This window comes from Eriocheir sinensis, chromosome 15, assembly GCF_024679095.1.
Source record: "Eriocheir sinensis breed Jianghai 21 chromosome 15, ASM2467909v1, whole genome shotgun sequence".
NCBI classification, from domain to species: domain Eukaryota; kingdom Metazoa; phylum Arthropoda; class Malacostraca; order Decapoda; family Varunidae; genus Eriocheir; species Eriocheir sinensis.
This window is the reverse complement of record NC_066523.1, coordinates 20,833,178-20,843,177: the sequence shown is the minus strand read 5'-3', so window position 1 is coordinate 20,843,177 and position 10,000 is coordinate 20,833,178. Positions and strand designations below refer to the sequence as shown.

The following is a 10,000-nucleotide window of genomic DNA, read 5'->3' as shown; positions in this document are numbered from 1 at the left end:
TCCCCCTCATTCAGTCAGTCGGCTATTTATACACACTTATTAATCAGCCTGTCAGTCTTCAACCAAACATTTACTCACTCAGTCACTCGTTCAGTCACGTTAGTAAAAAAATCAACCGCTTAGTTTTACTCAGCTCAGTCAGGTAATTATTCACTCACTCACTTATTCACTCATCCAGCCAGTTATCAGCCCAAGCATCCACCCTTCCATTCAGCATCTTACCAGGTCATTTACTTTATGGTCATTTTCTCAGTCAATCGTTCCTTCATGAGTAAGGAAGACCGTCTCGTTTTCGTCTCGTTCCCCGTGTTTCGCCCCATCGCATGATTTCCTCGGTGACCTTGACTCTCGCACCGCTCAAGTGTCCGCTGTCCCCATCAACAGTATAAATACTTGCCCCTCGCTGCCCCTCACCCAGCCATCATCAACGTCCTTTTTCTCTTCCTTCTTTGCATCACGGTTATCATCCCTCTTCTCTTGCCTCTTATCGCCATCATTGCCAGAGATCGTCCACAAGAGACTGTCACTCATGATCGAAGAGTTATGTCTCGGAGTTATTCGAGTCGTCGTCGGCTGAAAGAAAAAAATAACAGACATGGCCATCGCTGCAAGAGGTGGCCCGAGGCACGGCGATGCGGGGTGCCGGGGCTGGCGGGCTCAGTGGCAGTTTGGCAGTGGCTCTAACAGGGTTGGGCATCAACTGCTCCGCAACGGTGAGTGTGGACGACCACGAGGAGGAAGAGGAAGAGGAGGAGGAGGAGCGCCGCAAGGGGAGTGTGTGGGCGGCACTCGACGGGGAGGTGCTTGGAGTGACCCACCAGCAGGCGTCCACAACTCGTTATTTGGATATTTTTTAGGAAAGTTGGTGCAGAAGCAGTTTTTTGCTCCGTCGTTCCGTTCTGCCGCCGCCTAGACGTGAGTACCTTCTTTGCGTGTTTCAACGACCCGCGAAGCCTGATGCCCCCCACGGAATGCCTGCAGATGGCCAGTGATCGACGAGGACCAGCGTCGAGGCGGAGTGGCAGGAGGAGGAGGGCCGGTGACAGTGGGGGCGGCTGATCAGGGGGAGGAGCGAGGCGAGGGAGCGGGAGCCAGGAATGTTAGCCACCACACTCAAAATAAGAGAGAGAAGGTTGTGGGGCCCGATTATGTATACCTGAGCCACGACACTTCCGCAAACACCCTCCATTGCTCCCTCTCCCTCCTTTCCTCTTTTTTTTCTTCTCTCTTCCTCCTCCTCTCCCTCCGCCCGCTGTTTGCTTTGCGGCAAGATATATTTTGGGCGCTGTTCGTTGGTGTTCGTGTTGTGAAGGCTGCATGCGCCTGTCCAACGAGATTGTACCTTCCTCATCCACACCTTTCTCCCGTTCCTTACGTTGTTATGTCACCTCGCATTAGGTTTCCGCTGCGCCGGCCCCTTCCTGTGTGACAAGGGAAGAAATATAGACCATTAATCATGCCGGCGCCCTCCCTCTCTGCCCCCTTCCCGGCAATGTACAGGCCGGCGAGTTGGGGAAAAGGGGACACGCACGAGGTGGAGGACCAGCCTGACACTTCTACGCCAAGGTCACCATAAGAAATTTATGATAGTGAGCACTCATCTTAGAGAGCCACTCAGGCCAGGGATCATCCTCGAGCCACCAGCACTAGGCCGAGTCAGGTGCACGCTGCTGGCACGTGGAAGTTTCAGGGCATCTGTAAGACAGGAAGTGTTGGAACGCTTACGGCGAGTCGAGGCGTGAAAGCAGTCGAGGGGGGAAAGGGTGAGGGAGAGAAAAAAAGTGTCGGCAGGAGGATCAGATGGGCTTTGATCCCGAGTCTCCCTGTGACCGATTTTCGCCGTGGGGTTAGCAGCGCCTGCAGATGAGTAGTACGGGTGCTATTAATGTCGCCTCCCTTTCGCTCCACGCTTTTTCACTCTCCGCCGCCCCTTGACAGCTCCGTCCAGCCATGGCCCAGAGGAGGAGGGCACAGGGGGAGGGTGCTGAAGGTGTTGGGGTCGATGGTTTAGTTCAGGGGCTTAGTGTGCTCAAAGAGGGGCTCAGAGCGGCTCAAGGCTGGTCCATAGTGACAGGGAAAGGGACGTTAGGTTTGTCAGGTGTCTCATTGCACGCATGTTACCTGCCCGCAGTCCCTCAGGTACACACAAATACATTGCACCCTCAGTTCGCACTCACGCATATACACACACACACACACACACACACACACACACACACACACACATGCTGTTGGTATTGGGTTTCTGGTTAAGCAACATTTTCGGCCGGCGGCTGTTGATAAGCCTCGATAAAACGACGTAATATTAGGGCGGTTTGTTGTGGGCATAAACACCAAGCGCTTCCTTTTTGGGGTCTTGAAAAGCGGTCTGTTTGTGGTTTTAATCTTCTAGTGTGTTGCCTTATACGTGGCCTACACCCACGCTGCTTTCTGTGTGTGTGTGTGTGTGTGTGTGTGTGTGTGTGTGTTTGAGAAACAGACAAAAAGACAGACAGACAAATAGACAGACAGACACACACACACACACACACACACACACACACACACACACACACACACACACAGAGAGAGAGAGAGAGAGAGAGAGAGAGAGAGAGAGAGAGAGAGAGAGAGAGAGAGAGAGAGAGAGAGAGAGAGAGAGAGAGAGAGAAATCGGTTACAAGCCATAATGAACCTCGCAAGAAAGAGAGGAAAGATATATTTGTTTATAGCAATGCCAAAGACAGTCGAAGATTCCCGAACTCAGCTGCTCACGCCTTTTAATATGCCCGGATCCTCCTTTTTTTTGTGGAAGCCTTAGTCACGGAAGAGGAAGAGGGAATTGAATGATATTTTCGGAGTAGTGTTCATTGCTTCCGTATGAGGAGGTGATCAGGTAGAAACATTTATACAGCGTGTTTAGTGCTGTGGTGGTGTGGCTACGTATACGTCGCCTTAGTAACAGCGGCTATAAGAGGGAAGTGTTGAGTTTGTATACTGAGAGAGATGAAGATTTAGAGTAAGATGACGGGAGGCTGGTAAAGTAAAGAGCTTGTTTATTATTCACCCGTAAAAATTTATTCATGGCTTTACCCAGACTCATGTTCCTGTACACTGAATTGCTAAGTTAAAATACGCAGGTGAGTGTAGCTTTGTGCGTGGCCAGCATGTCAAGCAGGGAAAGAAGATGAAGTAAAGCAAAGGAAACGGTCTTGCATTCACCTCCTGTCACGCTTCCTTGCAGATTATTTCATTGATCATTTCCTTTCCCCTCATTGCATTTAGCTGATATCACAGGTGAGCTTTATTAATTGTCCATATCACCTGTTCCCTCATCTGCAATCTATTTTCTTTCCTACATTGTTTTCTGTGTGATTTTTGTGTTTTTTTTCCTCCTATTTTTCTCTTTCCTCTATTTCCTCTTTCCTTATTTCCTCGTTTCCTTTCCTCTCTTTCGTCATTTTTCATCTGGTATTTTTTTCGCAGTTCTGTTGTTTTCTTTGTGATTTTTGTGTTCTTGTTCTTTTCCTCCTCTTTTTTCTCTTTCCTCTTTTTCCTCTTTCCTTATTTTTTTCCTTTCCTTTCCTCTCTCTTTCCTCCGTTTTCATCCGGTATTTTTTCGCAGTTTTGTTGTTTTCTTTGTGATTTTTGTTTTGTTCTTTTCCTCCTCTTTTTCCTCTTTTTCCTCTTTCCTTACTTCCTTCTTTCCTTTCCTCTCTTTCTCCTCCTCTTTCATCTGGTATTTTTTCGCAGTTTTGTTGTTTTCTTTGTGATTTTTGTTTTGTTCTTTTCCTCCTCTTTTTCCTCTTTTTCCTCTTTCCTTACTTCCTTCTTTACTTTCCTCTCTTTCATCTGGTTCTTTTCCTCTTTTTCCTCTTTCCTTACTTCCTTCTTTCCTTTCCTCTCTCTCTCCTCCTCTTTCATCCGTTTTTTGTTTTTTTTGTTTCGCAGTTCTGTTGTTTTCTTTGTGATTTTTGTATTGTTCTTTTCCTCCTCCTGCGTATACTTTCCTTTTTGTTTATTTTGCCCGCTTTCAAGTATCCTCTCGTGTTCTTCAGTCTCTCTGCCTTCTTCTCGGCTTCTATTTCACTCACCACCGCCTCGTCTGTCTACATCTCTCCTCTGATCCTTGGTCCTTCGTCTCCCGCTCCTCTTTCCTCCACAGTTTGTTTTTCATCTTGTTTTCCTCTCTTCCTCCATTTCTCCGTTATTATCTGAGGTTGACAGTGGCGCCGACGGTGGTGGTGGTGTTGGGGGGGATTGGTGGTGCTTATTGTGGTGGTGAACATCAAACATCTTGGGTTCTGTTTGTGGTGATGAGAATGATGATGATGAAGATGGCGATAGCTCGAGTTTGATGATGGTGGTGATTGCTTTTTATGGTGATGGTAATGATGAGGGGGTGTTGAGGGTGGTACTTGGAATGGTGTTTTTCGTGTGTTGTTGTTGGTGGTGGCGGTGATGGTGGTGGTGGTGGTTGTGGTGGTGGTAGCCTTTGGACACCACACTACCACCGCCACTGCCACGATCGCTACCACCTCCACCACCACCACCAGCACATTCTTGGCAGCGGACAGCCACGACAGACTTGACAACCCGCTGCTACACGGTCCAGCCCAAGGACACGGGAGAGAGAGAGAGAGAGAGAGAGAGAGAGAGAGAGAGAGAGAGAGAGAGAGAGAGAGAGAGAGAGAGAGAGAGAGAGAGAGAGAGAGAGAGACCTAACCTATACATTGTTACATTCATAATTCAGAAATAGGATTACTCAAAGGAAACAACCTGAGTGGGGAAAATAGAAGAGACGAGGTTTCAAGCGTTTGGAAGCTACATCTTGACCGAAGTTTGCGATCTCCGAATACTCGTGTTATCAATTTGCACTTTATTCTTTTACGGTAAGAGGTGCCTTCGCTATATTCTTTAATGTTATACTTCGAGGGATGACATTTTGTTCCTCTGATGATCGAATCGCCTGTCCTGAAGTTTAAAACAGACCGTCATTCATTTAACCACTCGATCAGTCTTTTGGGATTATTTTCCTTTGATTTTTATGCTATGATTGTTTGCTTTATTGTAATTTTCTTTGCATTTCCTCCATTGCTTTATTGTTCTTATAATGAATTTTGTTCTTTCATCTGGTCCCACTGCTGTCATTGCTTTGTTTATTAATATATTTTCACTCTAACATCTGCTTTCTCGGTGACACCTTATGCTTGCAGTTGTTGAGCTACGCAACGTCGCACTGCATTACATCGGTTGCATTGTTTGTTGTTTTCCGTCAGGAGGGGCGAGGGAGCGTAGCGTCTGTTTATTTACATTTCAGTCCGAGACGCCCTTCAATAACTACCTGCCAGCCGCCGGAGTGTTGGGGAACTGCATGGGAAGAGGAGGTGAAGGGGATTGGCGGGCGATGGGACAGCAGTGGGGAAGACGAGAGGAGATAAATAAACGAATAATAAACTGCAGAAGCAAAATCCACTTAAAGATACAGAAAAATATCGTAAAGCAAAAGCAACTTAAAATATTAATCCTGTTATTGGGGTTGTAAGCTGAAGATAAACAGCTGGGAGTCGGTGGTGAACTTTTAGGGTGATGAGAAGGAGCGGGGTAAGCATAAGGACGAATGATCTGAAGAGAGGGAGGTGAAATATGGTTAGTTTTTGGTCTCTCTCGGGTTGGGTAAAGGGATTGAGAGGAAGAATACTTGGTAGAACTTTGTGGAGGACTGTTGTTGCATGTTTGGAGTTGATGGTGAGCTGTACAAGTGGTTGTGGAGGGGGAGAGGGGAGGTAGGGACAGCAGGTGGTTGGGCAAGAGGCTAATTGCATGCATGGGGAGGTAGGGGCGCCAGGTGGGTGTGGGTTGAAGGGCCTCGATGACGCCACTCTGTTTCTCGTCTCCTCGGGTCATGATTTGTGGTTCTTTGGTGTTCTTTCATCTCTCGCTGCCTCGGCTCCACTGTTTTGTTTTCTTGGCTTCTCAACTCCTGTCTTTTAGTTCTTTATTTCTTTAGCCTTTTAGCCTCTAAATTCACGTATTTTCATGTTTCTTTAATGCAAAATTGGGAAAGTTTGTTCGATTAATATGCATAGAGCGAAGGCTAATCTCCATTTGACACCATGTTGTGTTTAGGCTCTTTTCCATAGTATGAGTAGTTCAAGAACCGGCTGTCCCTGCTCAGTGTTTACGTCTGTCTTCTCGAGTTGAATGGTGATTGGCAGCGATCACGCCTTAGCTGTGGGGCGGCTCGGGCATGACGCGGCGACATGACAGCCTTGCTTGTGACGATTGTTTGCGTCTGCTTCCCCTGGACCAACCCTCTGTCTGTGTCTCTACGGCCGGCCGTGGGCAGTGCCATATTCAAGTGTATTAGATAAGTTCAGGCCTTGACACTAGAGAACAGGAATGAAGGCAGCCTTGGTTATGTATGGCAGGTTGACATTCGTTGGCTCTGATCAAGGTGGCGTTGCGTCACGTCTGACTAATCATCGGTTGTTTAATAAACCTTGGCTAAGCCCCATATTGTAATCAGCAGGCCATGGTTTCAATTACATGTTTGTTTTAGCGGTGATTTCTCGGCTTAATCATTCACTAAAGTGATGCACCATTTTTAGGGAAAACATGAATTGGTGATGTTACTCATTATGATGAGAAAAGAGAGTTACTGTTGTGATGTTCTTTTCCGCGACGGTTGCCTTTTATAAAGTAATTATGCCAACCCTCATAGTGGTGTCCGTAAAGAGCAAACATCAAACGTTTTGTCACTTTTTTTGTATCGAAAATATGAGTTTTTTTTAAAGTCTCGGTATCATTTTTTTTTTTGTATTTCCCCAATGATAAGTATACAAAAAAGTTCTAAATCGCGTATTACATGCATAAGCTGCGAGAAAACATTCATTTGGCACAACTGCGCGTCATCTTCTGCATCCTCGTCGTGGCCCTGCATCGTGTCATGGCAGCTTCTGATGACCCTGGAAGGGGAGCCCTAGGGACGGTCTCCGAGCCACCTGGCACCCTTCCACCCCTCAACCTGCAGGTCCCCCTGTCCCGTCCCGTGAGCCACGAGGCGCCGGGGCTGCGTCATGAGGGAGGGGTGGACGTGGCTGCTGTGTACCGTCATTCTCTTGTTACTTTCCTTCACTGCTTCACACATCCTTGTAGTCTACTGAGATGTGCATTTCTTCGTTCTCCAGTTACTCAGCTTCTTTTCTCCTTCACACGTCTAATAGTCTTCTCGTTTTAACTGTTTACATGAACATCTGTACCGCCTCCCGAGACTCGTCACGAACTCTTTATTTTTTTTCCCCCACGCATGGCCTTGGCCGCTGTTTATCATGAAGTGCGGTTGACTATCGGCCTGAGCTGGAGAGATGCAGCGTTCAGCTTTAATTATTTGCACAATTTTTACGAGAGGTTAAGGTCACGGGAGAGTTGCCACACCCATTAAGAAGCTACCACAACACTGCCGTGCCCCCCCCTTCCCCCTTCTCCACTCCCGTATCCATCAAGTTTATTTGGACAGATTTGTCTCTCGGTGCCAGGTCCTCCTAGCCGCCCCTTCCTACCCCACATGGCAGGTGTCCGTCCCAATTATCCTCCCTTGCCGAGGCCCTCGTTCACGCCTTACGTGGGGAGCGTTGCTCTAGAAAGATTTGGACGCGATAGCAGAGAAACATGGTGATTGGTTTCATAGCAAAGTGTATTAGCCTTAATTCACAGTCTGCTGCAAGTGTGTTGCTCATACATTTCTTATTAAAAATCTAATTAGAATGATAAAAGTAAAACCGACCAAACTCTGCGCAAAAGAAATAAGTGCGGCTCTTGAGGACGCAGATGTTTAATTAAAGACTTTCCGTTGATTAGTCTCAAGGGGACGGCAAGGTGCGCTTACACACACACAAAAAAAAAGATAAATAAATAAATAAATAGAATAAATAAATAATAACGAAAGAAAGAAAGAAAGAAAGAAAGAAAGGGGAAGGGAATGCACAGTCTTTAATAAACTGTAGTAAAATTTCGAGCCAAAAAAAGTAAAACTGCGATAGCCAAGACGTGTGTGTGTGTGTGTGTGTGTGTGTGTGTGTGTGTGTGTGTGTGTGTGTGTGTGTGTGTGTGTGTGTGCTTGCGCAGGAGAAAGAGGAGAATGACGGGGAACAGAACACGACACACAGAATACATTAAGTGGGAGTATCAGCAGGAACAGTCGTGAAGGCGGTGACTCAGGGGGCGATGAGGGACTGATAAGGGAACGAGGAGTGAGGGGAAGAAAGGAGGAGTTGTTTCTGGTCTTACGGACAGTGATGGGAGGCCAGATACGAATTGAGGGAAGAGAGATAAACCTGAAATATGTGGAAAGCGGACTAGAGGAAAAGATGAGGAGTTGGGAAGATGGGAAACGTGTTGATGGATTCGCGCATTGTTGAGTTAGGAGGAAGAGATGAAGTGAAAAGATTATGCTTACCAATTCGCACCAGACATTCTAGTTTGTACTCACCCAGGGATAAAAAAAAGAACCCACTAAAACATCGAAGTGAGGAAAAAAATAAGCTTTTATGAAAGTAAAGAGTCAGGTAAGGTAAAGTTGGGGGCATACGATATAGCTGCGCGTGGTCTCGATGCTCATCTCTGTCGCATTGACCCTTGAATCTGTGGTGGGTTAGAATCCATTACCCAGAACACAGGGCCAGGGTGACGTCTGGGTACCACAGTTTACCTACCCAGGCTTCCCCAGGTACCCATTTATCGACCCTCTCGAAAGGGATGATAAACAGCTGTGTGGGCTGCACGCCTACTGCCCGGGCCAGGATTCGAACCCGGGACCGCGGATTCGTTGCACGTTAACCGCTACATCACGGAGGTGTGGTGTAAGAAGGATTGTTATATCCCTCTGGCCTCTCCCCAATCACCTTGGTCCCGGCGGAAGATGGGAAGGTAGATTTTAAACTTGGCGCGTGACCACCTGCATCTTGGCACCCAAACTCAGGCCAGACACAGACCCGGACGAGAACCATGACGACGCTAATGGTGATTGTGAGGAGAATCTTATAATGGTGGTAATGATAAGAATGCTAATGATAATAATAATACGATAATCACTAAATGTGCTTAAAGGTAAGAAATTCAGTCCTTTTTCATGTTGCGTTTACTTGGAGCAACACGAGAAACCGGAAGTAGGCAAAGACTCGTCACCTCCACAAACAGAGCCACCACCACCACCACCGTCACAATACATTTTCCGAACGTCTCTCGATAATGGTCCCCGGTTTTTGTAGCAAGGGGGCGACGGGGCATAATAGGGAGACGAACATAGTGACGGGCCAAAAGAGAAACTGAGGTTTATTGGGGAAGTCTGGGCAATGTGGCGGTGCATGGGGTAGAGACGGGGCATGATGGGAGACAAACATAGTAACGGGCCAATGGAGAGAGTGTAGCTCATGGAGGAAGACGGGACAGTATGGCGGGGCATGGGAGAGACGGGGCATTATGAGAGAGCATGAAGGAGACTGAGGGAATTGTGTCGGTTCAGGGGAGAGATGAGGCAGTGGGGAGACGAGACAATGTGGGGCTGAGGAACATGTGGAGACGGGGCATGAGGAGAGACGGTGCCATGATACAGAAGCAGTGCGGGAGACGGCTTGGGAGGGAGACAAGGTGTGAGGTGGGGTGTGGGCTACTTACTAAAGGGAGGGGGGGCATATGAGAGACGGGGCATAGGGGAGGCGGGGCATAGGAGAGACGTGGCATAAGAGAGACGAGGTACTGTGGAGGGGCAGAGACGGGGCACTGTAGAGGGGCATACGGGAGACGGGGCACTATGGAGGGGCATGAGGAAGATGGACACTGTGGAGGGGCATGAGGGAGACGGGGCAGGCGGGGCGTGGAGGCATTGTCCGCCCCGTGATGAGCAACAGCCCCGCATGCGTCGGGTTGTGCTGAGGATTTAAATATCTGGGAGGCCGTCTCAGGTTACGTGGTCTCTGTGTCCGCCAAGAAAACCCCTCACCTTCCTCCCTCCCCTCTGGCT

At 48.0% G+C, this 10,000-nt stretch overlaps 1 protein-coding gene across 17 annotated transcripts in view; it reads left to right on the top strand.

Annotated features, from left to right (window-relative positions):
• Positions 1 to 10,000, top strand: part of LOC126999031 (nascent polypeptide-associated complex subunit alpha, muscle-specific form-like) — a 107,398-nt gene that overhangs the window by 17,461 nt on the left and 79,937 nt on the right. For 2 of the 17 annotated variants that reach the window (XM_050861373.1, XM_050861371.1), the window contains exon 1: positions 607 to 713. The exons of 13 other annotated variants lie outside the window; for them this stretch is intronic. The gene's annotated coding sequence lies outside the window, so the exon portion shown is untranslated. Of the gene's footprint in view, positions 1 to 606; positions 714 to 787; positions 916 to 10,000 lie in introns of those variants that run through there. 2 more of the 17 variants (XM_050861374.1, XM_050861372.1) reach the window with 1 other exon arrangement.